The 27902-nt window shown below is 37.2% G+C and overlaps 1 long non-coding RNA gene across 8 annotated transcripts in view; it reads right to left on the reverse strand.

Moving 5' to 3' along the window:
• Positions 1–27902, reverse strand: part of LOC309664506 — a 45772-nt gene that overhangs the window by 10730 nt on the left and 7140 nt on the right. For 3 of the 8 annotated variants that reach the window (XR_014265848.1, XR_014265850.1, XR_014265852.1), the window contains 3 exons: positions 16015–16056; positions 7938–8023; positions 4723–5420 (listed from right to left, as the gene is read on the reverse strand). This is a non-coding gene — a long non-coding RNA (uncharacterized lncRNA). Of the gene's footprint in view, positions 1–1210; positions 1342–4722; positions 5421–7937; positions 8024–16014; positions 16057–27902 lie in introns of those variants that run through there. The other 5 variants (XR_014265845.1, XR_014265846.1, XR_014265849.1 and 2 more) reach the window with 3 other exon arrangements.

The following is a 27902-nucleotide window of genomic DNA, read 5'->3' on the forward strand; positions in this document are numbered from 1 at the left end:
TGAGCCTGCGCGTCTGGAGCCTGTGCTCTGCAACAAGAGAGGCCGCGATAGTGAGAGGCCCGCACACCACGATGAAGAGTGGCCCCCGCTTGCCACAACTAGAAGAAAGCCCTTGCACAGTAACGAAGACCCAACACAGCCATAAATTAATTAATTAATTAAAAAACAAACAAACAAAAACAGTGTGGTACTGGCATAAAGATATATATATATGGAACAGAATAGACAACCCAGAAATAAACCCTCACATATAGGATCAAATGATTTTTGACAAGAGTGCTGAGACCATTCAGTGAGGAAGGGCCAGTCTCAAGGACCCAAAAAGTTGGAGGACTCCACATTACCACATTTCAAAATATACCATAAAGCTACAGTAATGAAGATTCTGTGGTACTGGCATAAGAATAGACATAGAGATAAATGAAATAGAATTATGTGTCCAGAAAAAATTCATACATTTATGGTCAATTGGTTTTCAACAAGGGTGCCAAGAAAATTCAATGGGCAAATAGTGCTAAGAACAATTGAATAGCCACATGCAAAAGAATGAAGTTGGACCCTTATCTCACAGCATACACACAAATTAATAGATCATAGGCATAAATGTAAGAAGTAAAACTATAAAGCTTTGAGAAAACAGATGTAAATCTTCAGATTGGGCAATGTTTTCTTAAATATGCCAACTAAAGCACAAGCAACCAAAGAAAAAAATTGATAAATTGTACTTCATCAAATAAAAGTAAAAGCTTTGGGTTTCAAAAGACACTATCAAGAAAGATAAAAGGAAATGTACACAATAGGAATTTTTTTCAAATCCTGTATCTTAGGGATGTGTATCTGGAATATATAAAGAACTCTCTTACAAATCAATAACAAATAAATAATCCAATTTAAAATGGGCTAAGGATCTGAGTAGATATTTCTCCAAAGAAGGTATATAAATGGCCAATAAGCACATGAAAAGATTCTCAACAACAGCAGACATTACGGAAATACAAATTTTATTCACATATTATTTATTTATTTATTTATTTATTTTTGGCTGCATTGTGTCTTCGTTGCTGTGTGCAGGCTTTCTCTAGTTGCGGCGAGCGGGGGCTACGCTTGGTTGAGGTGCACGGGCTTCTCATTGTGGTGGCTTCTCGTTGCAGAGCACAGGCTCTAGGCACGCAGGCTTCAGTAGTTGTGGCACACAGGCTCAGTAGTTGTGGCTCACAGCCTCCAGAGTGCAGGTTTAGTAGTTGTGGTGCACAGGCTTAGTTGCTCTGCGGCATGTGGGATCTTCCCAGACCAGGGCTCGAACCCATGTCCCCTGCATTGGCAGGCAGATTCTTAACCACTCTGCCACCAGGGAAGTCCCAAGGAAATAAAAAATTTAAAAACCAATATGACACTGATGAACATAGATGCAAAAATCCTCAACAAAATACTAGCAAACAGGGTTTCCATGGTGGCACAGTGGTTGAGAATCTGCCTGCCAGTGCAGGAGACGCGGGTTCGAGCCCTGGTCCGGGAAGATCCCACATGATGGACAGCAACTAAGCCCATGTGCCACAACTAGTGAGCCTGCACTCTAGAGCCCGCGAGCCACAACTACTGAAGCCTGCACACCTAGAGCCTGTGCTCCGCAACAAGAGAAGCCACCACACTGAAAAGCCCGCGCACCGCAGCGAAAAGTAGACCCCCTCGCCACAACTAGAGAAAAGCCTGAGCACAGCAACAAAGACCCAACGCATCCAAAAATAAATAAATAAATTTATTTTTAAAAAAATACTAGCAAACAGAATCCAACAGCACATTAAAAGGATCATACAGCATGATCAAGTGGGGTTTATCCCAGGAATGCAAGGATTCTTCAATATATGCAAATCAATCAATGTGATAAACCATATTAACAAATTGAAGGAGAAAAACCATGTGATCACCTCAATAGATGCAGAAAAAGCTTTTGACAAAATTCAACACCCATTTATGATAAAAACCCTCCAGAAAGTAGGCATACAGGGAACTGACTTCAACATAATAAAGGCCATATATGACAAACCCACAGCCAACATCATTCTCAATGGTGAAAAACTGAAACCATTTCCTCTAAGATCAGGAACAAGACAAGGTTGTCCACTCTCACCACTATTATTCAACATAGTTTTGGAAGATTTAGCCACAGCAATCAGATACGAAAAAGAAATAAAAAGAATCCAAATCGGAAAAGAAGTAAAGCTGTCACTGTTTGCAGATGACATGATACTATACACAGAGAATCCTAAAGATGCTACCAGAAAACTACTAGAGCTAATCAATGAATTTGGTAAAGTAGCAGGATACAAAATGAATGCACAGAAATCTCTTGCATTCCTATACACTAATGATGAAAAATCTGAAAGACAAATTAAGGAAACATCCCCATTTACCATTGCAACAAAAAGAATAAAATACCTAGTAATAAACCTACCTAAGGAGACAAAAGACCTGTATGCAGAAAACTATAAGACACTGATTAAAGATGATACAAACAGATGGAGAGATATACCATGTTCTTGAAATGGAAGAATCAACATTGTGAAAATGACTATAATAACCAAAGCAATCTACAGATGCAAAGCAATCCCTATCAAACTACCAATGGCATTTTTCACAGAACTAGAACAAAAAATTGCACAATTTGTATAAAAACACAAAAGACCCCAAATAGCCAAAGCAATCTTGAGAAAGAAAAACGGAGCTGGAGGAATCAGGCTCCTGGACTTCAGACTATACTACAAAGCTACAGTAATCAAGACAGTATGATACTGGAACAAAAACAGAAATATAGATCATTGGAACAGGATAAAAAGCCCAGAGATAAACCCACACACCTATGGTCACCTTATTTTTGATAAAGGAGGCAAGAATATAAAAGGAGAAGAGACAGCCTCTTCAATAAGTGGTGCTGGGAAAAATGGACAGCTACATGGAAAAGAATGAAATTAGAACACTCCCTAACACCATACACAAAAATAAACTCAAAATGGATTAAAGACCTAAATGTAAGGCCAGACACTATCAAACTCTTAGAGGAAAACATAGGCAGAACACTCTATGACATAAATCACAGCAAGATCCTTTTTGACCCACCTCCTAGAGAAATGGAAATAAAAACCAAAATAAACAAATGGGACCTAATGAAACTTAAAAACTTTTGCACAACAAAGGAGACCATAAAGAAGACGAAAAGACAACCCTCAGAATGGCAGAAAATATTTGCAAATGAAGCAACTGACAAAGGATTAATCTCCAAAATACACAAGCAGCTCATGCAGCTCAATAACAAAAAAACAAACAACCCAATCCAAAAATGGGCAGAAGACCTAAATAGACATTTCTCCAAAGAAGATATACAGATTGCTAACAAACACATGAAAGGATGCTCAACATCACTAATCATTAGAGAAATGCAAATCAAAACTACAATGAGGTATCACCTCACACTGGTCAGAATGGCCATCATCAAAATATCTACAAACAATAAATGCTGGAGAGGGTGTGGAGACAAGGGAACCCTCTTGCACTATTGGTGGGAATGTAAATTGATACAGCCACTATGGAAAACAATATGGAGGTTCCTTAAAAAACTAACAATAGAACTACCATATGACTCAGCAATCCCACTACTGGGCATATACCCTGAGAAAACTATAATTCAAAAAGAGTCATGTACCACAATGTTCATTGCAGCTCCATTTACAATAGCCAGGACATGGAAGCAACCTAAGTGTCCATCGACAGATGAATGGATAAAGATGTGGCACATATATACAATGGAATATTACTCAGCCATAAAAAGAAACAAAACTGAGTTATTTGTAGTGAGGTGGATGTACCTAGAGTCTGTCATACAGAGTGAAGTAAGTCAGAAAGAGAAAAACAAATACTGTATGCTAACACATATATATGGAATCTAAAAGAAAAAAAAAGGTTCTGAAGAACCTAGAGGCAGGACAGGCATAAAGACGCAGACGTAGAGAATGGACTTCAGGACAAGGGGAGGGGGAAAGGTAAGCTGGGACGAAGTCAGAGAGTGGCATGGACTTACATATACTACCAAATGTAAAATAGATAGCTAGTGGGAAGCAGCCGCACAGCACAGGGAGATCAGCTCAGTGCTTTGTGACCACTTAGAGGGGTGGGAGAGGGAGTGTGGGAGGCAGACGCAAGAGGGAGGAGATATGGGGATATATGTTTATGTATAGCTGATTCACTTTGTTATAAAGCAGAAACTAACACACCATTGTAAAGCAATTATACTCCAATAAAGATGTTAAAATAAAAAACCAATGTGATAGCACTTTACACCTATATGGATGGATATATTAAAAAGGCAGACAGTATCGAGTGTTGGCAAAAATGTGGAGAAATTGGAATCCTCATTCATTGGTAGTGGAACTGTAGAATAGTGCAGCCAACTTGGAAAGCATGAAGTTACCACATGACCCTGCAATTCCACTCTTATGTGTATACCCAAGATTATTTAAAACATCTGTCTACACAAAAACTTATTGAATGTTCATAGCAGCACTATTCACAATAATCAAAAAGTTAACCCAAATGTCCATCAACACATGAATGGATAAACAAATTGTGGTGTATACATACAATGGAATATTATTCAGCCCTAACAATAAGGGGGGTGAGGAGTAACTCCTCAGTGAGTATGGGGTTTTCTTTTGGGGTGATGAATATGTGATGAATGTTTTGATAGAGACAGTGTTTGCACAACATTGTGAAAATACTAAATGCCCCTGAATTGTTTGCTTTAAAATGGTTTGTTTTGTGTGAATTTTATGTAATGTTGTATGAATTTTACCTCAACTTTAAAAGTAAGAAAATGAAATAAAATTGTAATGTGTCACCAAAACAATGAATAAATAGCCCTAAGCTTTAAAGAGAATATTGATGTTTAGGAACTTAAAATGGAATACTTTGTTTATCATAAACCACCACAAAAAAAGTGATCAGCAGTTTACACTGTAAGTATCAAACAGCTCATTGAAAGAATATATAAACAACTCTTGCAAATTAATGAAAAATAGGCAACATGGCAGAAAAATGGGAGAGTTGGACAAAAGTACAGATGAGTAACTCCTATCATGACATGGAGACTTACAATCTCAGATTCATAGCTCTAAAGGTATAGTAAAACATTCACAAGGGCAGTATAATTGCTATCATAAGGAAGATAATGTTTAATCTGAAGTATTTTTAATACTGAGGTTCAGTAGCATGGAAATAACAAATAAAAATATAATCTTACCTCACTAACCTGTTCTTCACCTCTTTATTTTTTTTATCTTCTCAAGTTCAGCAAGAAAAGCAGTTGCCATCATCACTCTCCTTCAGTACACTAATCATCCCTCAAAATAAAATGGTTATGGTTCAGGTAACTGTGGAAATAAAAAAAGAAAGATGTGTATTAACTTTTCTCTTTGAAAAAATCTCATGCAGTTTTACATATCTATGGTGGGCTGGATAAATTTGTACATGGCAGGAAGAAAAGTGGCTTTCCATTTGCACAGCCCAACCGAAGAAAGAATGTAAATTCCTAAAGAATTTCATGAATAATAATGACAATAAGACATAGAGTACATTTCCAAAATCATGACAAAGGCAGTATACAAATGAAATGGTTTGATTCGGGAAAATTATTAACAACCCTAAATTAAGGAAATTAAATAACAAACCTCATACCACATACCTATCCTATACTGTACTCTATACTTCAGCACTTTCCAAAGTAAAAATAATTATATTTTTTAGGAATTCCAAACAAGTATCATTAGAAACATAAAAGGCACGATACTCAGAAACAAGAGAATTCTTTCAAATGACCAATACTTAAAGCTTGTATAAACTGTTCACTTACTTTAGGTCAGCAAAATTCAAATTGCTTTACTAGAGCAGCCAATGAAGGGTCACATGGCGAGTTTTTCTATTTGGGAGAATGAAAACTAGTGATCTATATCAGAGTCCTGTGAATTGTTGACATTACTCCACCTGCAATTTCCTGAAACCCTAAGCCTGGGAAATATCCTTTCAGCTTAGTTCCTTAATGTCAGGGCTTCAGAAATGTGGCATCCACCAACTCTTGTGATTATTTCAAGTATGAAAAAAGAATTTAATAAATTATATGCTGGAATTCAAAGCTCTGCATTTGTGGGGAAATCTAATTTCTTAAAGGATGGCTTGAAGAAATACTTTGATATTGAGCAATTTTTAAACCTGTTAACGTGAAAAGAATGTTTGTTTGGTAAAACAGCGTCATCCTGATCGCAGGTGGCCTTGGCCTGTAGCGGCTTGAAGCAGGATTTCGGTTTCCAGGCAGAGATTGAGGTCGGGCAATGACAGTGAGAGCGCTGAATCCTAGCCACCACACTGCCAGGGACCAGTGGCCAGTGACAAGTCCCTGGCCCGTCAGCTGTGTGGAAATGAATTTCCACATAGAGACGGAAAGTAGTGAAACAAGTAAAGTGTTTATTAGGAGGAAAAGAGTACAGTACATGTGGATGGACACACAGGTGGGCTCAGAGAGAGAGTCGCACCCTCGTGGTAGTTTGTATCACTTTTATGGGGCATTTCTTCTGGGTTTCCTTAGACCAATCATCTTGCTTTGCCTGCTTCTGAGTCTGTATTTGGTTTATCTCAGGGTCCTCCCATGTGTGCGTGCGCATCTCTTAGCCAAGCTGGATTCTGGTGAAGAGGCCTATAGGTAGTTGACATCACTTACTATGGGGTGGCCCCCCCTCCCTTTTTGACCTCCATGGAGCCTTTCTGTGCATGTATAGTCGAGAAGGTCTCCTTGACTTCAAGAATGAGGAACATGTGGTCTTTTATCTCTTATCTGAGCAGGGCCCAACCTCCTCCATCATCCTGCTTTTATGGGGTTCCTGCTATTATGGAGTTCCTGTCCACAGGGGAGAAACTGTTCAGCCTGGGACCCATCTACCTCCTGCCTCAATCCCTGAGACAACTTGAAGCCTCAAAACCAACACCATCATTTTATTTTTACTTTAAAATGAAGTAAAATATTAATAATGGCTTAGAGTTGTATAATACAAAATGAGAATACAAACAAATTTAGGTCACTTCTGAAAGTTGAAAGCCAACCCCTCTGTCTCTATACACACACACACTTTGTATATAAATATAAAATGTGACACAATTTTTCATAATAGAAGAAAAATTGGTGAGAATACATCTGTTAGAGGATTATCAGTATTGAGTATTTCCATAAGAATCTAATCAAACCAAGGCTTCTTTGACACAGAATTAATTTTTTGTTCTGGTAGGAAAGAATATCACTAGGATTAGAAAGCAAATATGATGTCCCATAAATTATTAATAGTTCATGAGTAAATAAATATATGTAATAAATTTCATGAAGACACCATTAACAATGCCATACAATCAGCCTAGTATGGTGTTTGTCATAAAGTTCCTTGCAAAAACATTGTTGAAGTTTATTAGCCATTATAGTCAAACAACCACAGTGTGTGAACTTCGGCATTTCTGAAAATATCCACAGGGTACCCATATCCTCAGTAATTAACCTCAGTGCAGGTTATGTCCTAATTGGGGGTGGCTTCCAGCATGTCCTGAGAGCAGAGGCTCACCCCATGGAGCCAGCTTGGGGCTTGCCAGCTTGGCATCTGTAAACCCAGGACATCTCCATCAGCCCCGAAATGGCTGCCAGCTTCCCTTGTGCTCTCTGGTCAGGGAGACTAAAAACCTTGAGATGCAATGGACTTCAGAGCTCCTCTAGCTCAGCACCTTGTTCAGGAAACTAAAAACAGGCCAAGATATTTTGGCAATTCGAAATCCACCTCTTCCAATTTCCCCTTGAGGATAGCCATCGTAATTTCAAAAAGTGGCGAATATGATCATTTATTTATGGTATTATATACCTGAAGAGGAACCTGTCCTTTTGTTTCTTCTGCAGTAGTGGACTCTCACTTTTCCAACTCCATCCTGAAATCACATCTGTGAAACCCTTCAGAGAAAAATTTGTAAAATGTTAGCCAACAGAAAAGGTATTATAGTAATTCACTTCTCACTGTAGTAATACTTCCAATCTGAAATCAGTTCTAAGAGGTCTCACAGGAGAACCATTAAACTGCTACCAGTCAGTTGTTCATTGGGCATTTCTATGAAGTCGAATTTCTAGGAATTGGAGATGCGGTGAAATGAACTATGGTACTACAGCTATCATTATCTCATGACCGTTATAAATAAAATCAACTTAAATGTGCCTTTACTAGTGTGAAACGTAGAAAAGTTGGCATTTTAAACGAAAGTATGTAACTTTCTGACAACAGTAATATCTGACTAAACAAAGTGCTCTATTTCCAGACCATACCAAATGCAAGGTTTACATCTTATTGCTGGAGTAGAAGGAATGAGCATCTGTATTATCATCTCTCATTCTTATGGGAGAAGGCAGGTCTCTAGTCGACCTTTTCTCCTCCCCCCCATCTCAGGATCAAAAATTAAGTTTCCCTGTAGTTGTCACTGTCAATGCTGGAGAGAGTCATTTCAGTAAAATATAACCTTATTTTATTAAATGTTGAAAAAAGTAGCCCTGTGAAGAGAGCCAGAATCCATTCCACAAAATTTCTGCTTCTTCTGGTCTACTCATGAATTTCTTCCCTTGCCCAAGTAAGTCAAGAAATTCTTATGAAATTGCCCTGACACTAACAGAAGGAAAACTGGAAAATTCACAAATATGTGCACACTAACAACACACTCTTAAACAACGAATGGGCCAAAGAAAAGATCGCAAGAGAAGTTAGAAAATACCTTAAGACAAATGAAAATAAAAACATAAACATGCTATACCAAAACTTAATGGGATGCAGTGAGATAAGTTCAGAGGGAAATTTATAGCTTTAAATGCCTACATTAAAAAATATCTCAAATCAGTCACCTAACTTTGCACCGTAAAGCACTAGAAAAAGAAGAGCAAACTAAACACAAAACTAGTACAAGGAAGGAAATAATAAATATTAGAGTGGAGATAAATAGAGAATAGAAAAACAAGAGGGAGGGGCTTCCCTGGTGGCGCAGTGGTTGAGAGTCTGCCTGCCAATGCAGGGGACACGGGTTCGAGCCCTGGTCTGGGAAGATCCCACATGCCGCGGAGCGGCTAGGCCCGTGAGCCACAATTGCTGAGCCTGCGCGTCTGGAGCCTGTGCTCCGCAACGGGAGAGGCCACGATAGTGAGAGGCCCGCGCACCGCGATGAAGAGTGGTCCCCACTTGCCGCAACTAGAGAAAGCCCTCACACAGAAACGAAGACCCAACACAGCCATAAATAAATAAATAAATAAAAATTTAAAAAAAAAAAAAACAAGAGGGAAAATAAAGGAACCAAATTTATTTTAAAAGAGCAACAAAATTGACAAACCTTTAGCTAGAGTGACCAAAAAAGAGAAAAACTCAAATTACTAAAATCAGAAACGAAAGTGAGGAAATTACTACGGACCTTAGTACTAACGATAGCACTGAATTGTACTCTTAAAAATGGTTAACATGATGAATTTCATTTCATGTAAATTTTACCTTAGTAAAAAAGCCTGTATTTGTGTGGATTCATACCTGGAATCTCTGTTCTGTTCCATTGATCTACGTGTCTATCATCTCACCATTACCACACTGTCTTAATAACTGTGACTTTACAGTAAGTCTTAAAGTCAAATTTTTTTCTTTTCAAATTTATTTTGGCTACTCTAATTCCTATGACTTTCTATAAAGAGTTTAAAGTTAACTTGTCAATATATAGAGTGAGTGATGCTGGGATTTTTATTGGAATTGTGTTAATCTATAGATCATTTTTTAAAGAATTGACATTTTAACTATATTGAGTCTTTCAATCCATGAGCATGATATATCTCTCCATTTATTTAGATTTTTTAGACATCCTTTGATTTCTTTCATTAGCTTTTTTTAGTTTTAAGTGTACAGCTCCTGCACGTTTGTTAGATTTATATCAAAGTATTTCCTTTTTTAAAAAGAAGCTATTGTAAATGGTATTTAAAAAACAGATTTGGTTTCCTATTTTTCATTAATATTATATAAATTACATTTTAATTTTTGTGCATTGACCTTTTATTATGCAACTTTGCTACATTCACTTATTCATTCCAGTAGCTTTTAAAATAGATTCTGGAGATTTCTACTTTAACAATCATGTCATCCTTTCCAATCTCTAAGCTTTTTTCCCCTTGCTTTATTTCACTGGCTTGTCAACCAACCTATGGTGTTGAATAGGAGTGGAAAAAATATATATCTTTGTTTTGTTCTTGATCCTGGGGTAAAACATTAAATCTTTCACTACTAAGTATGATGTTAGCTATAGAATTTTTTTGTAGATGCTTTCTATTCCTAATTTACTAGAGTTTTAATGCTGAATGGATGTTGAATTTTTCAAGTTCTTTTTCTGTATCAATTGATATAATCATGTGGTTTTAATTATTTTAGTCCAGGGGTCAGCAACTGTGACTCACAGGCCAAATCCTGCCCATTGACTGTTTCTTTAGAGGCCACAAGCCAAAAAATGATTTTTTCACATGTTTAAAGTATTGTAAAAAGAAGAAGAATATGCTATAAAAACTGTATGTCACCCACAAAGCCTAAACTATTTACTATCTGGTTCTTTACTGAAAAACAATTGCCAAATCATCCTTTAGTTGATTAATATAGTGGATTGCATCAATGATCTCTGTCTGTTTAACTAGCTTTGCATCACAAGAAAACCCCCACTTGGTTGTGATGTATTATTCCTTTTATAAATTTCTGGATTTAATTTGCTATAATTTTATTAGAAAATTTTATGTCTATTTTCATAAGGGATATTGATTTGCAACTTTCTTACAAGGCCTTTTAAGGCTAATACTAGCCTCAGAAATGAGTTAGGAATCTCTCCTTTTCTATTTTTTAATTTGAAAATATTTTCTTAAGAAGCTCTATTTATTTTATATTCATAGGAAAATTGAGGAGACAGTATAAAAGTTACCCCCTGCCCCAACACACACACAGCTTCCCCCACTACCAATGTCTCATACCAGAGAGTACATTTGCAGGTTATTTGATAATCAACCTACATTGACACATCATTATCACCAAAAGTTCATCAAGGTTCACCCTGTGGGTTTTGACAAATGCATAATGACATGTATCACCATTATAGTATCATACAGAACAGCTACACTGCCCTAGAAATCCTCTGTGCTCCACAAATTTATTTATTCCTCCCTCCTTCTGAACCCCTGGAAACCACTGTTCTTTTTTACTGTCTGCATAATTTTACCTTATCTAGAATTTCATATATTGCAACCATACAGTGCGTAGCCATTTCAGATTGTCTTCTTTCACTTAGTAATAGGCATTTAAGTTTCCTCTATGTCTTTTCATGGCTTGAAAGCTCATTTCTTTTTAATGCTGAATAATATTCCATTGCCTGGATGTTTCACAGTTTATTTATTTATTCACCTAATGAAGGACAACTTGGTTGCTTTTAAGTTTTTGCAATTATGAATAAAGATGCTATAAACATCCACGTGCAGGTTCATAACTTTTCAATTCCTTTGGGTAAATGCCAAGTAGTGCAGTTGCTGGATCATATGGTAGGAGTATGTTTAGTTTTGTAAGAAAGTGCTTAACTGTCTTCCAAAGTGGTGGTACCATTTTGCATTCCCACTAGCAATGAATGAGAGTTCCTCTTGCTCCACATCCTTGTCAGCATTTGGTGTTGTCAGTGTTACAGATTTTGGCCATTCTGATAGGTGTGTAGTGGTATCTTACTATTGTTTTAATTTGCAATTTCCTAATGACATATAATGTTGAGCATTTTTTGTATGCTATTTTGGTATCTGTTTATCTTCCTCAATGATGTATCTGTTCAGTTTTTTTGCCCATGTTTAAATCAGGATGTTCATTTTCTTATTATTTAATTTTAAGAGTTCTTTGTATATTGTGAATTACAGTCCTTCATTGGATAAATCTTTTGCAAATATTTTCTCGCAGTTTGTGGCTGTTTTCTTATTCTCTTGACAGTGTCTTTCACAGAGCAGAAGGTTTTTCTTTTTTTAATTTTTTATGAGTCCACCTTATCAATTATTTCTTTCACAGACCATACCTTTGGTGTTGTATCTAAAAAGTTATCACCATACCAAAAGCCATCTAGAATTTTTCTGTGTTAACTCCTAGGAGTTTTATAATTTTGCATTTTATATTAAGGTCTATCATCCATTTTCAGTTAATTTTTTTGAAAGGTCTGTCTCTAGATTCTTATGTTTTTTAATATGTGGCTGTCTAGTTGTTCCAGCACCATTTGTTGAAGAGAGTGTCTTTTCTCCATTTTACCATTGTATTTCATCAAGATCAGTGATATTTTCACAGAAATATAGTGATATTTATGTGAGTCTCTTTCTGGGCTCTTTATTCTGTTCCAATGGTCTATTTAACTGTTCTATCACCAACACCACACTTGGTTCCTATAGCTTTATTGTAAGTCTTGAAGTCAGGCAGTGTCAGTCCTTCTGCTTTGTTCTTCTCCTTCAATACTGGCTATTCTGGGTCTTTTGCTACTCCAGATATACTTTAGAATCACTTAGTTGACATCCACAAAATAACATGCTGGCATTTTAATAGGGATTGCGTTGAATCTATAAATCAAGTTACGAAGAACCAACATCTTGACAAAATTGAGTTTTCCCATCCATGAACATGAAATATCTCTATACTTATTTAGTTCTTTTTAAAATTTGTTTCATCAGAATTTTGTAGTTTTCCTCATATAGATCTTGTACGTATTTTGTTAGATTTACACCTAAGTATTTGTGTTAATGTAAATGGCAATATGTTTTTAATTTAAAATTCTACTTGTTTATTGCTGGGATAAGGAAAGTGTTAACCTTTTGTACATTAACCTTACATCTTTCAAATTTGCTGTAATAACTTATTAGTTCCAGAAATTTTGTTGTTAATTCTTTTGAGTTTTCTATATAGACAATCATGTCATCCATGAACAAAGATAGTGTTATTTCTTCTTTTACACTCTGTATAACTTTTATTTCCCTTTTTTGGTATTATTGAGTTATCTAGAACTTCTGGTATGATGTTGAAAAGGAGTGGTGAGAGAGGACATCTGCCTTGTTCCTGCTTTTAGTGGAAAAACTTAGTTTCTCATCATTAAGTATAATGTTAGCTATCAATTTTGTATAGATGGTCTTTATCAATTTGAGAGAGTTCCCCTCTATTCCTAGTTTGCTAAGAGTTTTTATCAAGAATGAGTATTGGATTTTGTCAAATACTTTTTCTGTATCTATTGATATGATCATGTGATTTTTCTTCTTTAGACTGTTGATGTGATAGATTATATTAATGGATTTCCAAATGATAAACCAACCTTGCATACCTGGGATAAATCTCACATGGTCATGTTGTATAATTCTTTTCATACATTTTTGGGTTTGATTTGCTAATGTTTTGTTGAGGATTTTTGCATTTGTGTTCATGAGAGATATTGGTCTGTAGTTTTCTTTTAAAGACTATCTGGTTTTGGTTTTAGGGTAATGCTGGCCTCATATAATGAGTTAGGAGGTTTCCCCTCTGTGTCTATCTTCTGGAAGAGATTGTATAAAATTGGCATAATTTCTTCCTTAAATGTTTGAATTCACCAGTGAACCTATCTGAGCCTGCTGCTTTCTGTTTTGGAAGGTTATTAATTGTTGATTCAATTTATTTAATAGATACAGGCCTATTCAGCATCTCTTTCTTCTTGTGTGAGTTTTGGCAGATGTGTCTTTCAAGGAATTACTCCATTTAATCTCGGTTATCAAATTTGTGGCCATAGTGTTGTTCATAGTATTCCTTGATTATCCTTCTACTATCCATGGGATCTGTAGTAATGTCCCTCCTTTATTTTGGATGTTACTAATTTGTATTTTCTCTCTTTTTTTCTTAGTTAGCCTGGCTAGAGGCTCATCAGCTCTATTGATCTTTTCAAAGAACTAGTTTTTTTTTTTTTAAATTGAAGTATAATTGACCTACAACACTATGTTAGTTCCAGGTGTACAACATAGTGATTCAATATTTCTATACATTAGAAAATGTTACTATGATAAATCTAGTTACAGTACATTACTATACAAAGATATTACAATATTACTGATTATATTCCACATGCTGTACATTTCATCCTCACGACTCATTTATATTGCAGCTGGAAGTTTACACCTCTTAATCTCCTTCACCTATTTTACTCAACCCCCCACCCCCTACCTTATGGCAACCACTATTTCTTCTCTGTATCTAAGAGACTGTTTCTATTTTGTTCATTTGTTCATTTGCTTTGTTTTTTACGTTCCACATATAAGTTAAAATCATACATCATTTTTCTTTCTCTGCCTGACTTATTTCACTTAGCATAATAACCTCTAGGTCAATCCATGTTGTCACATCGAAATCAAGAGATCTCATTCTTTTTTATGGCTGAGTAATATTCCACTGTGTATAATATACCACATCTTTATCCATTTATCTATTGATGGATACTTAGGTTGTTTCCATATCTTGCCTCTTGTAAGTAGTGCTGCAATAAACATAGGGATGCATATATTTTTTCTAATTAATGTTTTTGTTTTCTTTGGAAAAATACCCAAAGTGGAATTGCTGGATCATATAGTAGTTCTATTTTTGACTTTTTGAGGAACCTCCATATTGTTTTCCATAGTGGCTACACCAATTTGTACCACCAACAGTGCACAAGGGTTCCCTTTTCTCTACATCCTTACCAACACTTGTTATTTCTTGTCTTTTTGTAATAGCCATTCTGACAGGTGTGAGGTGATATCTCATTGTGGTTTTGATTTGCATTCCCCTGATATTTAGTAATGCTGAACATCTTTTCATGTGTCTGTTGGCCATATGTATGTCTTTGGAAAAATGTCTATTTAGGTCCTCTGCAAATTTTTCAATTGGTATTGGGTTATATGAGATCTTTTGGGTTATATGAGTTCTTCGTATATTTTGGGTATTAACCCCTTATTGGATATCATTTGCAAATACCTTCTCCTATTCAGCATGCTGTTTATTCATTTTGTTAAAAGTTTCCTTTGCTATACAAAAGCTTTTTGGTTTGATGTAGTCCCATTTGTTTATTTTTGCTTTTGTTTCCCTTGCCTGAAGACACATATCCAAAAAAATATTGCTAAGACCAATGTCAAAGAGTGTACTGACTATGTTTTTCTAGATGTTTTGTTTTCAGGTCTTACGTTTAAGGCTTTAATCCATTTTGAGTTTTTTTTTTTTTTTTTTTTTTATGGTGTGAGAAAGTAGTCCAGTTTGATTCTTTTTCATGGAGCTGTCCAGTTTATCCAACACCAATTAGTGAAGACACTATCTTTTCCCCATTGTATATTCTTGCCTACTTTGGCATAGAAGAATTGCCCATATAAGTGTGGGTTTAATTCTGGGCTCTCTATTCTGTTCTAACGATTTATGTATCTATTTTTGTGCCAGTACCATACTGTTTTGATGACTGTAGCTTTGTAGTATAGTTTAAGATCAGGGAGCATGATACCTCCAGCTTTGTTCTTCTTTGTCAAGATTGTTTTGATTATTCTGTGTCTTCTGTGTTTTCATACACATTTTAGAATAATTTATTGCAGTTCTGTGAAAAATGCTGTTGGTATTTTGAAAGGGATTGCACTAAATCTGCAGATTGCCTTGGGTAGTATGGTCATTTTTACCAATATTAATTCTTCCAATTCATGAACACAGTGTATCTTTCCACACAAAAGACCCAAATAGTCAAAACAACCTTGATAAGAAAACAAAGTTGGAGGTATCATGGTCCCTGATTTCAAACTATACTAAAAAGCTATCATCATCAAAATAGTATGGTAAAGATGGATCTTTTCAATAAGTGGTGCTGGGTCAATTGAATATCCATATGAAAAAATAAGTGTGACCTGACACTTACCTCATACCATACATAAAAATCAATTCCATATGGATTGCATACCTAAATGTGAAGAAAAAACAATTAGGCTTCTAGAAGAAAATCTATGAGAACCACTTCATGACACACATCCAAAAGCTGAAATCTAAAACATGGAAAAAGCAAGTGTTGGTATGAATGTGGAACAACAGTAGATCTCATACACTCTTACTGGGAGCATAAATTGGTCCAACCACTTTGGAATACTGCTTGGCAGAGTCTACTAAAGCCAAACACATGCATATCCTATGACCCAGCAATTCTGCTCCTAGGTATATATCTATCAGAAATGTGCACATTTATTTACCAAAAGACATGTACTAGAATATTCATAGCACTAATCATAATAGTCCCAAGCTGGAAACTAAATACCTGTTAAAACTGGTGTGGATAAATGAGTTGAGACACAATAAAGTACTATGCAGCAATGAGAATCAATTACCTATAACTACATGTAGTATGGATGAATCTGACAAATAGAATACAAAGGAAAATAAAACTACAGTTGACCCTTGAACAACATGGGAGTTAACCCATGTATAACTTATAGTCAACTCTCCATATCCCTGGTTCCTCTGCATCTGCAGATTCAACCAACCACCGACTGTGTAGTACTATACTATTTACTATTGAAAAATACCCACATATAAGTGAACCCACAGTTCAAAGCAGTGTTGTTCAAGCGTCAACTATATAATATACCACATAACATACTATATGATTTCATGCATGCAAAGTACCAAAAAAAGCAACATTAATCTATGTTCTCAGATGTCAGGATAGTGGTTACTCAGAGAAGTTTGAGACTACAAGGAAGCTGAGAGGGCTTTGGGGGTTCTGACATTGTTCTCTTTCTTGATTAGAATGCTGATATCATGAGTATGACCAGATAGTGATATTTCTTTGGGCTTTATGCATGCAATATTGCACTTTTCTGTATGTACACTATGTGTCAATAGAAAGTTTAAAAAAATGTTTTCACATCATGGATGTGTCATAATGTATTCAAACATTTCTGTACTTATTGGTCATTCCATTTGTTTCAGCTTTTTTCTTCTACAAATAATGTAAAATAAACATCTCCATACATATTTTATACATATTGGTCCCTTTTCTTTTTAAACATCTTTATTGGAGTATAATTGCTTTACAGTGGTGTGTTAGTTTCTGCTTTATAACAAAGTGAATCAGTTATACATATACATATGTCCCCATATCTCTTCCCTCTTGCATCTCCCTCCCTCCTACCCTCCCTATCCCACCCCTCTAGGTGGTCACAAAGCACCGAGCTGATCTCCCTGTGCTATGCGGCTGCTTCCCACTAGCTATCTATTTTACGTTTGGTAGTGTATATATGTCCATGCCACTCTCTCACTTTGTCCCAGCTTACCCTTCCCCCTCCCCGTATCCTCAAGTCCATTCTCTAGTAGGTCTGTGTCTTTATTCCCTTTTAAAGAAATAAATTCTTTGTATATTAAGTGGTTTAAGTCTCCACACTAATATACAATATATGTGACATTTCTTCCAGAAAAGCTGTAAAAACTCAGATTTTCATTTTCACTAGCATTGTTTATATTTTTCCTCTTATATGCTCATTAGAATTTTTTCATGTCTTTTTTCAGTGTGTATATTGAGTTCCTATCCTCATTTATAATAGATTAAGTCATTTTGCTTTCCTATATGTTGCAAATACTTTTCCTAATATAGGTACTCTACATTGAATTCGTTTATAGTAGACTTCTGATAAAATTTATGGTGATTTAAAATATGTCCACAAATACTCTGATACCATTCCCTTGAAGAGATGGAGTTTAATTCCTCTATCTTCATCATGGACTGGACTTTAATGACTTCCTTTTAATGAATAGAATGTGGCAAATTGACAATGTTTGACTTCTGATACTAGGTTATGAAAGGCATTGCTCTCTTCTCTTTCTCTCTTGAATCATTCACTCTGGAGGAAGTCCGCTGTCATGTGGTAAGGAAACTCAAGCAGCCCCGTGAAGTGGCCCACATGGTAAGGAGCTGAGGCCCCCAACCAACAGACATGTGTGTGAACTTTCATGGAAGTGGATCCTCCGGCCCCAGTCAAGCCATATGACTACAGCCCTGGCCAATGGCTTGACCCCAAGGCCACCCGGCTAAGATACTCACAAAGGCCTGGCCTTCAGAAAATATGTGAGATAATAAGTATTTGCCTACTTAAACTGCTGAATTTTGTGGTAAATCTTTTTATAACATATAAGTAATATATAATTAAAAAATTTTATTGTTAAACACAATGTATGTGCAAAAGCAAACAAAACATAGATGTACAATTTAACAAAGTATTATAAAGCAAACACTAATGTAATTACTACCCAGCTTAAGAAATTAAAAATTGCAGGTCCCCAAAAAGAATATGAGTGTTCTTTCATGATCAAAACCCTCTTGCTCCAGTTTATGTGCAATCACAATCTTGATTGTCATAGTGATCATTTCTCTGCTTTGCTTTATGATTTTATCTCCTATGTTTACATCTCTAAACAATACAAGTTAGTTTTGCTTATTTCTGAGTTGCATATAAATGGAATCTATGGAATCATAGATTTACTTTTTTATGCCTTCTTCTGTTCAACCTTTTGTAAGATTCATCAATGTTGTTGTATGGAGCTCTAGTTTGTTTACTTGCATTTCTGTAGAATATTTCCATTGTATGACTCTACTGCAGCATATTTATCCATTTTACTATTTATGAATACTTGGGTTGTTTCTAATTTGGGACTACTATGCTTGCTTTTATGAACAATCTTGTTCATACTGTCATGGTTCATGTGCGCATGAGCTTCTCAAAGTTATATATTCCTAGGGGTGGTGATAGGAATATCACCACTTTACCATTTAATAACAACTTGTTTTCCAAAGGGACGGATTAATATGCACTGCCTCCAGTGCTGAATGAGTTCTTGTTGTGACATATCCTCAACAACACTCATAACTCTAAAGGTTTTTAATGTTTGCCAGTCTGAGGGGATAGAGTGGTATCTCACCATAGTTTAATATGCACTTCCTTGAATAATAATGATTTTAAGTAAATTTTCATATCTTTTTGGCCATTTTTATTTTCTCTATTATGAAGCACCACCTATTTTCTATACATTGCCTGCCTTCCTATTGAATCAGAGATTTAAAATTATATGTTTAAATTAAAAAAAATATATATGTATATACATTTTAATCCTTTATTGTTTATAACTTTAGAAAATATTCTCTGACACTCATTACTTTATCTTTCAATTTTTAAATAGTGTTTTAATGTACACAACTTTTACATTTTAATGTAGTTAAATTATAAATCTATTCCTTATGGGTAGTTATTTTCTGACTGCTTTAACCAATTTTATACCACAAAGTATATATATTTTTATATATAAAAATATATATATTAAATAATATATTTATATATATATAATTATAATATAAATGTATTTATTTTATATTTATTATATAAATAACATAATTATGATATATTATATATTTATAAATATATCTAACTCTAATATATTATATATGTAATACATACATATATAATTATATTACTCGAGATATATCATGTTCTTGGACTGGAAGAATCAACATTGTGAAAATGCCTCTACTACCCAAAGCAATCTACAGAGTCAATGCAATCCTTACCAAACTACCACTGGCATTTTTCACAGAACTAGAACAAAAAAATCTCACCATTTGTATGGAAACTCAAAAGACCCTGAATAGCCAAAGCAATCTTGGGAAAGAAAAACGGAGCTGGAGGAATCAGGCTCCCTGACTTCAGACTATACTACAAAGCTACAGTAATCAAGACAGTATGGTACTGGCACAAAAACAGAAACATAGATGAATGGAACAGGATAGACAGCCCAAAGATAAACCCACGCACATATGGTCACCTTATCTTTGATAAAGGAGGCAAGCATATACAGTGGAGAAAAGACAGCCTCTTCAATAAGTGGTGCTGGGAAAACTGGACAGCTACATGTAAAAGCATGAAATTAGAATGCTCCCTAACACCATACATGAAAATAAACTCAAAATGGATTAAAGACCTAAATGGAAGACCAGATACTATGAAACTCTTAGAGGAAAACATAGGCAGAACACTCCATGACATAAATCACAGCAAGATCCTTTTTGACCCACCTCCTAGAGAAATGGAAATAAAAACCAAAATTAAAAAATGGGACCTAATGAGAGTTAAAAGCTTTTGCACAGCAAAGGAAACCATAAACAAGACCAAAAGACAACCCTCAGAATGGGAGAAAATATTTTCAAATGAAGCAACTGACAAAGGATTGATTAATCTCCAAAATTTACAAGCAGCTCATGCAGCTCAATATCAAAAAAACAAACAACCCAATCCAAGAATGGTCAGAAGACCAAATAGACATTTCTCCAAAGAAAATACACAGATTGCCAACAAACACATGAAAGAATGCTCAACATCATTAATTATTAGAGAAATGCAAATCAAAACGACAATGAGATATCATCTCACACCGGTCACAATGGCCATCATGAAAAAATCTACAAACAATAAATGCTGGAGAGGGTGTGGAGAAAAGGGAACACTCTTGCACTGTTGGTGGGAATGTAAATCGATATAGCCACTATGGAGAACAATATGGAGGTTCCTTAAAAAACTAAAAATAGAACTACCATATGACCCAGCAATCCCACTACTGGGCAGGTACCCTGAGAAAACCATAATTCAAAAAGAGTCATGTACCACAATGTTCATTTCAGCTTTATTTACAATAGCCAGGACATGGAAGCAACCTAAGTGTCCATCAACAGATGAATGGATAAAGAAGATGTGGCACATATATACAATGGAATATTACTCAACCATAAAAAGAAACAAAACTGAGTTATTTGTAGTGAGGTGGATGGACCTAGGGTCTGTCATACAGAGTGAAGTAAGTCAGAAAGAGAAAAACAAATACCATATGGTAACACGTATATATGGAATCTAAAAAAAAAAAAAAAAAAGGTTCTGAAGAACCTAGGGGCAGGACAGGAATAAAGACGCAGATGTAGAGAATGGACTTGAGGACATGGGGAGGGGGAAGGGTAAGCTGGGACGAAGTGAGAGAGTGGCATGGACATATATACACTACCTAATGTAAAACAGATAGCTAGTGGGAAGCAGCTGGATTACACGGGGAGATCAGCTCGGTGCTTTGTGACCACCTAGAGCGGTGGGATGGGGAGGGTGGGAGGGAGATGCAAGAGAGAGGGGAAATGGGGATATATGTATACATATAGCTGATTCACTTTGTTATACAGCAGAAACTAACACCTTGTAATTATGCTCCAATAAAGATGTTTATAAAAAAAAAGAAATTAGATTTACTCTAAGTGCTCAAAACACACACACACACACACACACACACACAAAGAATTAATATGTAAATTTAGCAAGGCAGTTGAATACGGGTCAATATACAAAAATCGAATGCATTTCTATTTATATTTATACACAAATGATTTCTATGTATGCTACATATAGTATGCACAGAAATTTTTTTGTAAATTCCAAACTATACAAAGCCCTATGTATTACTGTTGCGTTGCACCCTACAGGCCTGCAAGCCCTGCACTTGCCCAGCCTCGACACCGAAGAAAGAGCCTGGAGTCAGCGACATAGACATCAATGGTTTAATGGATGGAGGAGCTTACATGTCCTGGAGCTACACTCCACGGTGTGCGGCAGACAGCGGGCAGGACATGGTAGTAGTCTTTGCTCCCAGAGCTCGGGGAGGTTACCGGTTATAGGGGGAATTGACATCAGGTTGGCTCATCGGTTACCAGGGAAACAAGCAGAGGGGCACGTCCCTCACCGTCCCTTTGATAAGCTATCACAGTGGAGGTGCTCTGATCTAAAGATTAGAACAATCACTAGCTGGGGCCGGGGGCAAGTATGTATTAGGAGGGAAGCTTGGTGATGTGAGTAGTGTGTAGATGAAGGAGGACTGGTCGGGCAGGGGTTGTACAGCGAGCAAGAGAAGAGCCATCTTGGGTGGCTTGATCATACAATTATTTATGTATTTCTATATATGCTGTATACTAGCAATGAAAATATTGGAAAATCAAATTTTAAAATAACATTTAAATCGTATAAAAATACTTACGAATAATTTTAACAAAATATGTGCAAGCCCTGTTCACTTAAACCTACAAAACTTTGTTGAGAGAAATAAATGAAGGCCTATATAAATGGGGTCATATATGCCATGTTCATGGCTTAGAAGACTAAACATTAAGATGTCAGTTATCCCCAAATCAATCTATAGATTCAAAGTAATCAAAATCCCAGTAAGCAGTTTTGTAGAAATTTCCAAGCTGACTTGACAAATTTTATGGAAATGGATATATTTTCCAAAAAAGAAAATGCTGGAGGTCATGACTTAACTGTAATCTGCGGGAAACAAGACCCTGTGTTACTGTCATGAGGACAGACAAACAGATCAGTGGAGACTGACCCACATGTTCAACATATAACACATATAACACATACAGTCATTTGATATTTTGACAAACGAAGGTGATGATATAATTTGATGAAGAAAGGATGGTCTTTCCTACAAATTCTGGATACCCATTTGTAAATAAAAATGAACCCTGACGCTGACCATGCACACAAATATAATTTAACTTGAAATGAGCCACAGACCTATATGTAGATCATCTTCCCAATAACCCGTGAGACGAAGTCACACAAAGCTAAGCCAAGGCGTCAAGGTGCTGGGTTCTCATTGGGGCCCCATTCAGGTTGTTGGCAGTCCAGGACATTGTGGCTACAGAACTAAGGTTTCCCTGCCTGCTGGTTGGTGGCAGAGACTATTCTTGTTCTCAGGCCCACCGACAGCCTGGCAGCCAGCACGTGAGGCCCCCACACCCGTGAGTCTCTGACTTCCTCTTCTGTGACCAGTCAGAGAAAACTCTCTGCCTTTGAAGCACTCATGGAATTAAAGTGGGCCCGCCCAGATCATCTCTCTTTAGCCAGGTAACAGAAATTTCTCGTGATGCTTGTAACGTTAACAATTTCTCCTTGAAATTCCACACATTTTTGTTCCATATATATTTTAGGCCATACTTTAAAGTGCATTCAAAATTAGCCTCGCTGTATCTTTCTGGGAGGCTGATCAAATTATTATTTTGAAATGACCCCTAAGATCTAGTAAAAACTTTGATCTTCCGGTCTTCTCGTCTAACATTACCAGCTGTGTGAGCTTGCTTCTGGTTGGCATCTCCAACGCCTATCATTTTCCCATCCTTTTAATTCCATCCTCCTTAAGTGTTCTGTTTTAGATGAGTCTTGTATTAATTTCCTAGGGCTGAAGTAACAAAACAGGGTGGCTTAAAAAAACAAAAATTTACTCCCTCACAGTTCTGGAGGCTAGAGGCCCAAAGTCAAGGTACCAGCAGGGCTCTGCTTCCTCTGAAGGTTCTAGGGCTTTCCTTGGCGTGTAACAGCACACTCCAATGTCTGCGGCATCTGCACATGGCTTCTCTGTGTCTCTGTGCCCTCTCCTCTTCTTAGCAAGATACCGTTAGATTAAGGGCCCAGACTAAATCCAGGATGATTTCATCTTGAGATCCTTAACTAAATACATCGCAGAATAGGAAGGGTGGCAGGGAGGTGCAAGAGGGAGGAGATATGGGGGTATATGTGTATGTATAGCTGATTCACTTTGTTATAAAGCAGAAACTAACACACCATTGTAAAGCAATTATACTCCAATAAAGATGATAAATAAATAAATAAATAAATAAATACATCGCAGCAGCACCATTTCCAAAGAAGGTCACATTCTGAGGCTCTGGGTAGACCTGAATTTTGGGGGGATACCCTTTTCCGTACCCCACTGGTGCATGTGTAAAGTCAGCAGTCTCCAAATCTGAGCCAAATTTTGTGTAGGGGGTTGATCCTGCCCCATCCTCCGACAGGGCAACCTCAAGAAAATCAGTGCTTCTGATACAAAACCTACCGACCTCAGCCCCGCACAACACACCATCAAAGTGAAAGCTGCAGGCTACATCTGGGCCCTAGTGGTGACAGAGGTGATCAAAGGTTCAGGTTCAGATCACAGGTGACTCTCTGTTCCCAGGTACGTATTATGCCTTGGGACGTGGAGGTAGCATCCTGCAGGCTCCGCACAGCCACTGGAGCCTCCTTGCTAAGACAGAAATGACATCTTCAGGATGAAGGCAGGCCTGGCCATCTGGTGCAGGAGGAAGTAGCTTCCTGTTGTCCTCAGACCCTTGCCACAGGCAATGACACTGGAGCAGGCCACCCTCTGAGTAGACATGAAAGGGAATTCTCTCGTGGTATAGAGAGCACTGCCACTGTCCCATGCCACACGGCCCACCAGAGCACTGCTGCTGCCCGTACCTTACCGGGTGTCCCTGATAAAGGACAGACACAACAGTCCACACAAATGGTTGACCTTCAGGCTGTCATCTCAGTCACCTTAGCCCTTGATGCCCCAGCAAACAACCAGCATGTTTACACTCTTTGGCCACTGCCAGTGGCATGGCCATGTGGCCAGCCAATGCAGAAACTAAATTCTCATCCAAGCTTTCCCATTTGGGAGGAAGACCTCAGGACCTCTTGCCCCCCAAACACCCCAGATATAAATGATAGTCACACATGTCTGCACATAGCAGGCACTCCTATCCCCTTTGGAGACCCAGACATTACCAACAGTGACCAAGACTCTCATTTCACTTTAAAAAACACACAACACCAAGCTCTTGAGCAAGTCATTCAAGAGAACTTCCCTTCATCTGCCAATTTAGAACGCAGGCCTCACAGAGGACCATATGGCCTACTTATACAAGTTCAGGTTCGGGGAAATGAAACATGTACCTGTCAGTCATCAAACATCAGAAATGCATCATAATAACTTACTCCATTTTTGATGTTTGACAGCTGATAGCCTTTAAGGACCACCCCCCTCTCTTACCCCAGGGCAAGCTGATAAGAAAGGGGCACCTGCAGAGAATTCACACCAGTAAACCCTGGCCCAGGGTAAGAACCCCACCTCCCAAACCACAGGGAAAGCCAGAGTCAGTAACTCCTCCCTGCTTCCTCAAGCCATTTCCAGAGCTGCCTCCTGGGAGCCCACACTGCTCTCCCAACAAAGTCTCATTATGTGAAAAATTGACCTTTTCACTCCCACTCGCTGCATGTGTGGCATCATCAGTCTTGATAATGAGAACTAAAATGTTGCCTGCCATATCAGTAAACAAAGGATGTTGCAGCCATCAAGCCATCATATTACAGCCACCGGAGGGTGAGCCCTAAGGGAACCCAGGATGTAGACAAATGGGCTGCTCACTGCCAAACCCTCAGCCACTGCCGCACCCCCTGGTTCTGCCAGTGTACCCTGAGGAAACACAGGATGAGAAAACACAGGATACTGGCCCCAGATATTTAAGGTGCATATCAAAGGAATGATTTCAGTGAGCCCAGGCTCTTGCATCTTCCCAAACATAGAAAAGTACTAAATTCCATAACTTGAGAAATCTGGTTTTCTTTTATTAACAGTAATCTTCTGATGTTCTGACTACCTGGTCTTTTGTTGAGAATCTCCTATATATCCTGGCTCCCCACCCTTGCCTCTTCGGAACAGTTTCTGCAATGTCATCTGAGATGCCATGTCCCGGGCCTGCAGTCCTCAGAAAGTCCACCCAATAAAACATAACTCTCAACTTTTAGGTTGTGCATTTTTTTTTTTTCAGTCAACAATAACCAAGCCACATTTTGGGTCAGGTTGATCCTGCCCCCTATGGTGCAACCACAAAACACATTCATCTTCCTCTTATGATTTAGAAGCTATATGCTGTATACTATTCTTCTAGGAGTTAGACGAGAGATTACTATTTGCAGACTGCCTTATAAAGTATACTGCTAATTGGTACATTTAATCTTCTCCGACAATTCAAGGAGCTTAGACCTTTTAGTTCCTCATAAACCTCCCCTAGCCTAAATGCTAAAGTCATGCATTTTATTTCTACATATAGTTTAAAGTCCACAAGGCATTGTTGTTGCTGTTTTATACAGTCAATATTTAGATTTCCTCATCAAAGGTGAGGTGGATTTCCTCACTGTTGCGGCTCATCGATCTTTCCTGCTTCTCTGACATTTCGTCTGTGATCATTTTCCCTCTGCCTGAAGAAGTCTCATTAGTATTACACCGAAGGTCATTTTACTTCCTCTCGCTGCTATTAAATACATTTTTCTTAGTCTTCAGTTATCTCAGTTCACTCTGATGGGTCTATATGCAGATTTATTTTTATTTACCCTGCTTGGGGTTTGCAGGGCCTTCTTGATTCCATGGAGTACTGTCCTTAGTCTATTTTGGAAAAATATCTACCATCATCTCTTCAAATGTTTCCTATGCGCCCCTGCCTCACCTACTCCTAGGATATAAAATAAACAAATACTAAAATTTTTTCATGGATCCTTTATGGCCTCGCCATTCAAAGTGTGGTCTATGACCTGATAGCATCAATATTCTCAAGAAGCTTCTAAAAACTCAGCATCTCAGGCATCCCCAGGGATCCACTGAATCAGAATCTTCATTTAAACAAGATCCACAGGTGAGTCACATCCCATTCAAGTCTGAGAAGCACTGGTCTCCATCTCTCAGCCTCTCTTCCACATTTACCACTCCTTGTCTCCCCATTCCATTGTAGATAATTACTTTTATCTTCCAGTTCACTAATTCTTTCATACTATTAACTTCTTAATTGATGTATATAATACACATAGAAAATTGCACAAGACATAAACATAAGAGCTCAGTACATTTTTACAAAGTAAATATTCATGTCACCACCGAAGTTAAGAACACTGCCAGTGGCCCACAAGTTCCCCCCACCCACCCCAGACTTTTGTGGGATTCAATTGTCCACTCTGCTATTAAATTCATCCGCTGAGTCCTAACGTTTGTTATTCAGTTTTGCTACTCCAGAATTTCTTTCTACTTGGTTCTTTTCCAAATCTGTATGTCATTTTTCACGGCTTTAAGTTCTCTGTTGAAATTTATCTCCTTGAGCAGGGCAACCACAGGTGTGCTAGTGTTTGTGTCTATTAACTACAATATCCAAATCCCCTGGGGCTCTACTGACATTGTCAGCTGTTTATCCTGCAGGTTCTAGTTCATGTTATCTTTTTTTCTTTTTTATGGAGTATAGTTGACTTACAACATTGTGTTAGTTTCAGCTGTACAGCAAAGTGATTCAGTTATACATATACATATATTCATTCTTTTTTACATTCTTTTCTCATGCAGGTTATCACAGAATATTGGGTAGAGTTCCCTGTGCTATACAGTAGGTCCTTGTTATCTATCTTATATATAGTAGTGTGTGTATTCGTCCCAAGCTCCTGATTTATCCCTCCCCACCACGTTTCCCCTTAGGTAATCATAAGTTTGTTTTTGATATCTATTAAGTCTGCTTCTGTTTTACAAATGAGTTCATTTGTATCTTTTTTAAAAAAAATTAGATTCCACATATGAGTGATATCATATGATATTTGTCTTTGTCTGACTTACTTGACTTAGTATGATAATCTTCAGGTTCATCCATTTTGCTGCAAATGGCATTATTTCATTCTTTTTTTATGGCTGAGTAATATTCCATTGCATATATGTACCACATCTTCTTTATCCATTCCTCTGTTGATGGACATTTAGGTTGCTTCCATGTCCTGGCCATTGTAAATAGTGCTGCAATGAGCACTGGGGTGTATGTATCCCTTTGGATTATGGTTTTCTCCAGATATATGCCCAGGAGTGGGATTGGTGGATCATATGGTAGCT

Source organism: Balaenoptera physalus (assembly GCF_965194825.1).
Source record: "Balaenoptera physalus genome assembly, chromosome: 7".
NCBI lineage: Eukaryota > Metazoa > Chordata > Mammalia > Artiodactyla > Balaenopteridae > Balaenoptera > Balaenoptera physalus.